Source organism: Otolemur garnettii, unplaced genomic scaffold, assembly GCF_000181295.1.
Source record: "Otolemur garnettii isolate 467f Iridium unplaced genomic scaffold, OtoGar3 scaffold00026, whole genome shotgun sequence".
Classification (NCBI taxonomy): Eukaryota; Metazoa; Chordata; class Mammalia; order Primates; family Galagidae; genus Otolemur; species Otolemur garnettii.
This window is the reverse complement of record NW_003852421.1, coordinates 19,959,793-19,966,978: the sequence shown is the minus strand read 5'-3', so window position 1 is coordinate 19,966,978 and position 7,186 is coordinate 19,959,793.

The window sequence follows — 7,186 nt, the reverse complement described above, 5'->3', positions numbered from 1 at the left end:
CCCGCCACCTTAGGTGTATGTGGCTGGTGCCTTAGCCACTAGAGCCACATGCGTCAAGCCGTCATTTCTTAATTTTTGAAAATCCTGTGGCAAAATCTTAGAGGTTTTAATCTGAATTTCTCTGACTTATAATGAAGTGAAGCATCTTTTTATATGTTTCTTGGTCATTTAGATGTCTTCTTTTGTTAAGAACCCATTTAAGTCTTTTCTCCATTTAAATAATTGAGTTGTTAGGCTTTTTTTCTTTCCCTTTTTGGATGTAGAATAGTTCTTTACATATTTTCAGTAGTAGTCCTTGATTGATTACATATTTTGCTAATATTAACCCCCAGTTTGTGAGGGTTTATTCCCTATTTTTATGGCTTCTTTCCCAAAACAAAAGTTTGTAATTTTAGTTAAATCAGAGGTGTAGAGCTTTCCCTTTTGATTTTGTACTTTCTTGTCTATTATTTAAAGAAATTTGTTTTAAAGAAATTCATTTAATATAAGACCTTAAAGTCTTAAAATTGTGCTTTCTGTATTTAGGTTTAATTCCCCATGAATTGATTTTCATGTGTGTTGTGAGAGATCAAATTTCTTTTGTCCATATTGACAGCCATTGTCTCAGCATCATTTACTATGTTGTTAACTCTCCCCTATGTCAAGCATCCAAATAGAAGTAGGTCTATTTCTCTGCTTTCTATTCTGTCCCATTGGCACAATTGTCTAGGCATACAACTCTACGCTACCTTAAGTATGAGGGTCTTACTGTAAGTTCTTACATCTTAGAAGATGTGTCCTACCAGAGATTTCTCCTTTTTAAAAGATACCTTGGCTATTTTTGGTTTTTGGCTTTCTTGTCATAAAAAAAGAGAGGTGGAATTAAATCAGAAATGAAAAAGAGGCTGGGCGAGGTGGCTCATGCCTGTAATCCTAGCACTCTGGGTGGCTGAGGCCAGTGGATTGCTTGAGCTCAGAAATTTGAGACCAGCCTGAGCAAGAGTGAGACCCCCATCTCTACTAAAAACAGAAAAACAAGCCATGCAGGTGGTGATAGGGGCACCTGTGGTCCCAGCTACTTGGGATCCTGAAGCAAGAAGATTGCTTGACCCCAGAAGTTTGAAGTTACTCTGAGCTATGACACCATATCACTCTACTCAGGGTGACAAAGTGAGACTCTATCCCACCCCCCCCAAACAAAAAAAAGTAGAAATGAAAAAGAGGAAATAACTGGAGATGTTTCCCATATTAAAAGGAAAATAATAATACCCTAATTGTACCCATACATTAATCTGAAATTTAAAAAATTAAAAGAAAATAAAAAGATGTTATTATGCATATTATACAACATACTTGAAAACTCATAAAATAAGAAGTTCTCCAAATATTGAGTTATCTTCCTGACTCAGGAAGTGATATCTTTTTCAGAGTCTATTTTCTTTTTTAATATTTTTTAATTAATTAATTAATTATTTTGAGACAGAGTCTCACTTTGTTGCCCTTGGTAGAGTACTGTGGTGTTACAGCTCACAGCAATCTCAAACTCTTGGGCTTAAGAGATTCTCTTGCCTCAGCCTCCCAAATAGCTGGGACTTCTGATGCCTGCCACAACGCCTGGTTATTTTTAGAGACGAGGTCTTGCTCTGGCTCAGGTTGGTCTCCAACCTATGAGCTCAGGCAATCTACCCACCTCAGCCTCCCAGAGCGTTAGGATTACAGACGTGAGCCACTGTGCCTGGCCTTCCATTTTCTGTTTATTGCTAATGATGTATGCAAATGCAATAGCTCTTTGTGTTCATTTTATGTCCAGAAATTTTGTAAACTCTTATTAATTCTAATAATTTATCTATAGATTCTTTTGGATTTTCTTTTTTTTTAGTATATAATCATATTTATTGATAACTTCTAATTTGGATAGAACTATTGATTGGATAGAACAACTGATTGACCAACTATCTTCCATTCACAATCCCTTTCTCCAGGGCTCTTTGCAGCTAAGAGGGTTTTAGAACGTGAGATATTAAACAAGAAGTCTGCGAAGTAGAGGTTTTTTTTGTTGTTCTTCACTCAAAGAGGCAGATTCGTCTAACAGTTCCCTTTTGTATTTCTTGTTTTGGGGTTTTTTTTTTTTTTTTTTTTTTGAGACAGAGCCTCAAGCTGTCCCCCTGGGTAGAGTGCCCTGGCATTACAGCTCACAGCAACCTCCAACTCCTGGGCTCAAGCGAGTCTCCTGCCTCCGCCTCCCAAGTAGCTGGGACCACAGGCGCCCGCCACAACGCCCGGCTATTTTTTGGCTGCAGCCGACATTGTTGTTTGGCAGGTCTGGGCTGGGGATTCAAACCCGCCACCTTAGGTGTACGTGGCTGGCGCCTTAGCCAGTTGAGCTATAGGCGCCGAGCCATTTTGGGGGTTTTCTAATGATACATTCAAACTATTTGGAAACAGGAACATTTTATTTCTTCTTTCTAACTTATATTCAGTTTATTTCTTGTTCTTGGCCTTACCACATTGGCTAAGAAACACAGGATAATTTTGAAGAGAAGTGGCGTACAAGGCAACTTAATCTTGTTCTCCATCTCACAAAGAGTGGCTTTGAGTCTCGTCATTAGGCAATATTTGTGGTAGCTTCTTTTTTGGTGAATGCCTTTTATTATGTCAAGGTAATTCTACTCTATTCCTAGTGTGCTAAGAGATTTTTATCCTTAATGGATGTTGTTGAATTTGATCTACAACTTTTGAAATGATTGTTTGATTTTTCTCTTATAACATGGAAAATTAAATTAATTGATGTTTTCTTTTTTTATCTTAAATTGAAAATATTTATTGGAAAAAATATAAACAAAAGTTCCAACAAAAAGAACATGACAATACAACATATCAGCAGTGTCATTTTCCATAATCAATATAATTATTAAGTGATCAGGTGCTTTACTGTATCTTCATACTAAGCAGAAGAGTCCTGTCTCTGATCATGAGCACAGTGATTCCTGTAGCTGTGACCCTGGGCTTACAGGTTATGCCCTTGCCCAGGATGATCTGGAGGACAGGCGATTCCTAGATTCCTCACAGAACACTCAGGGAGCCTTGAATAGCATTCACTCATCTATTCTGCTGGGAACTGCCACAGTGAATCTTTCTTAGGTCACCAGAAATGAGATGATTGTTGAGTTGTGTCCATATCCAAGGTCATATCCACTTGGGACTTTATTCTGGGGTTAATCTGTTAGCACATTTCTCAGCTGGTTTTCTAGGGCCTTGACCTTGGACTCTAGCTCCCTCAGCTGGGAGTGGGCCTGATGTTACTCTTCTGAGAGACCTTAGGGCAGAGAGAGCACAATCAACCCTCCCCATGGTGCTCCTTCTGCAGTGAGTGCATGAATTGGAGGAAGGGGAGGTATTCATATTTTGGGTGCTTGGGATTATCAACATAGTCCAGGCAGATAGAAAATATACTCGCTTCTTTAAAGAGTTCAGCCATGAACCTGTCTCCTCTACTATGCTCCCTCTGGCTTCTAGCTGTGTTCAACGACAGCTCAGATTTCAAATTAATTGATTTTTCTGATGTTAAACCAACTTTGAATTCTTGTCATAAATCCAACTTAGCTATATGATATGTTATCTTGGATTTTGTTTGCTAATATTTAGTTTATAATTTTTTCATTTATGTAATTTTTTCTTTTATTGTTCTTGCCATATTGTGGTGTAAAAGTTATGCTAGCTTCTGAATGAGTTAGTATTAGACTGAAATTATACTTCCTTCAATGGTTGGCAGAACTAACCAGTTAAACCATTGGGTCTCATTAGCTGCTTTTGTTTTAGCTTTAAGGAGATTTGCGAAGTTCTCTATTTTGAGGGATATGTCCATTTAATTTTCTTTTTTGAGTTTATGGGCATGAAGTTGCTCATACTACCCTTTTGTTTTAAAAGTCTATGTTCTATCTTTTTCATTTCTGCCATTGTTCTTTTGGTTCCTTTATACTATTATTATTCTAGTTTAGGCTTAAACTAGACAAAGACCACCAAGTAGGAAAGGAAAAGGGCAAGTGAAAGGAAGAAACAATTGAGAAGATGCCTAAATAAAATAATCATGTATACAACTTTCATTAAAAACTGCTAAAATGAAAAAAAAAAGGTTACCCTGGACATTTTAACTTGTGTACATAACAATATCTAATAATATCATTACATTTATCCTTTTCTATAAAAAAAAAAACCCTCTCTCTTCCTCATTTGTATACTATTCTTTTCTGGCATTCTAGTTCTATATGTATCATAAATCCCGCAATGAGACTTTGTTATTGTTTTATTTGGTTGTTAAAAATATTTATCAAATAGTTACTAGTGTCTTTGTTCACCTCTCATCTATGGCTCAAAGTCAATTTTTATTTCTGTCTGAGCCAAGTTCTTAAAATTTCCTTTTTTATTTTTTTAAGAGACAGAGTCTCACTTTGTCACCCTTGGTAGAGTATGTGGGCGTCACAGCTCACAGCAACCTCCAGTTCTTGGGCTTAGGCGATTCTCTTGCCTCAGCCTCCCTAGTAGCTAGGACTACAGGCACCCACCACAACACCCGGCTATTTTCTTTTTGCAGTTTGGCTGGGGCCAGGTTTGAACCCACCACCCTTGGTATCTGGGGCCAGCACACTACTCACTGAGCCACAGACGCCGCCCTTAAAATTTCCTCTAATGAACTTCTGTTGGTGATAAGTGCAGTCATTCTGTACTCCTTGAAAAAGATAATTTTGCTGGGTAAAAATTCCATATTGACAACTATTTCTTAACAGATTGATGATCTTATTCCACTGTCTTCTGGTTTGTATTGCTGTTTCAGAGAAATCAGTCACTAATCTAATTGTCTTTTCTTTGTTGGCAATTTGTTTTTTCCCACTCACTTCCTATTTTTTTTTGAGACAGAGTCTCACTATGTCGCCCTGGATAGAGTGCGGTCACAACTCACAGCACCTTACACTCTTCGGCTTAAGCTATTCTCTTGCTTCAGCCTCCAAAGTAGGTGGGACTACAGGTGCCTAACACAATGCCCGGCTATTTTTTGGTTGTAGTTGTCATTGTTGATTGGCAGGCCCAGGCTGGGTTTGAACCTGCCAGCTCAGGTACGTGTCTGGCACCCTCGCCGCTGATCTACAGGCGCTGAGCCCCCACTCCCTTCCTTTAAGATCTTTTATTTCCCTCCTGTATATTTCATATGTCAGAGTTACTGTGATGTCCCGAGGTGGTGATTGTTTGGTTTTATCCTACTTGGAATTCACTCGACTTCCTGAATATGAGAATTTATACATTTCAACACTTCCTTTAACTTTCATATAACACCCATGTTCCATTCTCTTTCTTTCTCTTTCTAGAATTTTGATTAGAGATATGGTAACTAGTCTTATTTTAGCTTCCAAACGTTTGTCATATTTTCCATTTATTCCCTTTCTGTGTTGTCTTCTGGATAACTTTAAATATATTTTTCTAGTTCAATAATTCTCTCTTTCAATGTAGTTACTTGACTATTTAAACTCGCCATTGAATTTTTGATTTATAGAATCTTGATTTATAGAATTCTAGTTTATGCCTCTCTTTCTGTGCAGACACCAAAAAACAACAGTTCCAGGTCATCTAGGCATGGGCAGGTATACTTAGGGTTAAGGCTGGTTTGAGTGCTTGAGGGTTTCTGTTTTCACTCGATTTTTTTCCCTTTTCTGAATTCTTTTCATTCTTGCCAAATTGGCAATGCATTTAAAAAGATTTATACTTTAAAAAGAAATCCAGCCTTGGTGGGTCCTTTAGAAGGAGGATGATCCAGGATATTTAGCACACCAGGTTGTTGGGAATGGAGGTCAATCAATAATCTCTTTAAAAGGTCGCTAAGGGCAGAAACTGCATGTGAACACGTGTGTTCCTGAATAGTGTCCACCACAACGCCGGCCACATCCCAGTAGCAGTCCAGCTTTCCTCACAGTGAGTCCCTTCTTCCTTCATGCCCACTCCACCCCTCACTCTCAGATTAGTTGGTTTAACAAGTATTTATTAAATGCTGATTTTTACCATGATATTAACTGCTGGAAGATCCATGGAGGATAATAATTTCTTCCGTGACCCAGAGAAAACAGAAGTTATCACTGTGAATTCTCCCAGCTTGCTTTCTCGCTGCCTCTACATTTGCTATTCTAATGTTGGCTTTGCAGATCACACTCTGGTGAATGACCAAGTTCTTCATTAATATCAAATCTCTCAACCAAAAAATTGCATATGTTTCTCAGAGAAGGAAAATGCTCGCTTAGAGAAATGTGTCATGTGTTTTATGTCGAATTTAAATATGAATACTGTGGGTCTCTTTGGGATTCACTTTGAGTTTCTCCAGGACCCACTTAGGACTTTATATAAAAGATGTGTCAATGTTTTTTTTTTTTTTTAGGAGATTGTGTTAACGTGTTTTACAGTTAAATGGAAATAAACTAAGGTAATAAACTATTACTTTGTATTATTCTTAACTCCTCAGTTATATGACAAGTTATACAGCAAGCATTTCTACTAAGCTCTAAACTAAGGTAGGGACAGTGAGAATGAGGAGAAAAGGAAGGATTGAGACATGATAAGCAAGTAGAATCCACACGATTTGTGTATGGGAGATGGGGCGCCTCTTACAGTCACTGTTAGGCACTATAGTATAGAAAACTGGGGTAGGCAACCCAGTACATGGATATGAAGAAGAGTTTAGCCATTACCAGAACCGCTTGAGTTACCCTAACAAGAGGCACTCAGGCCCCATCAGAAATAGTCCCTAGTACCTACATGTATATCTAAAAAATATAGTCTCAAGAAGCTGACATGTGAAAACTATTTGTAAAGGTGACAACACTCTAGCAGAATATGTCCCACATTTCTTCTAAGTAGGTTCTGATTGAATACTAATAAGAAGAAGAAAAGAAATATCCCACATTTCATATACATTTCTATTAATTGAAAGGATATTGAAACTCAATATTGGGTAAGAAAGCTTGATTTCCTGTGCAGTGCTTTCCTTTGCATATAGCTGTGTATTTTCAGCTAAAGTTAAGCAATTAGTTTTAGAGTCTCTTTAGTTGTCAAGTACTGTACTTTTAAATTTGCTGATCTGAAAATACACTTTCTTCTATAGGAATATTTCCTAATTCTTTTTGAAGTCCCTTCCCCTCCCCTCCCCTCCCCTCCCCTCCCCTCCCCT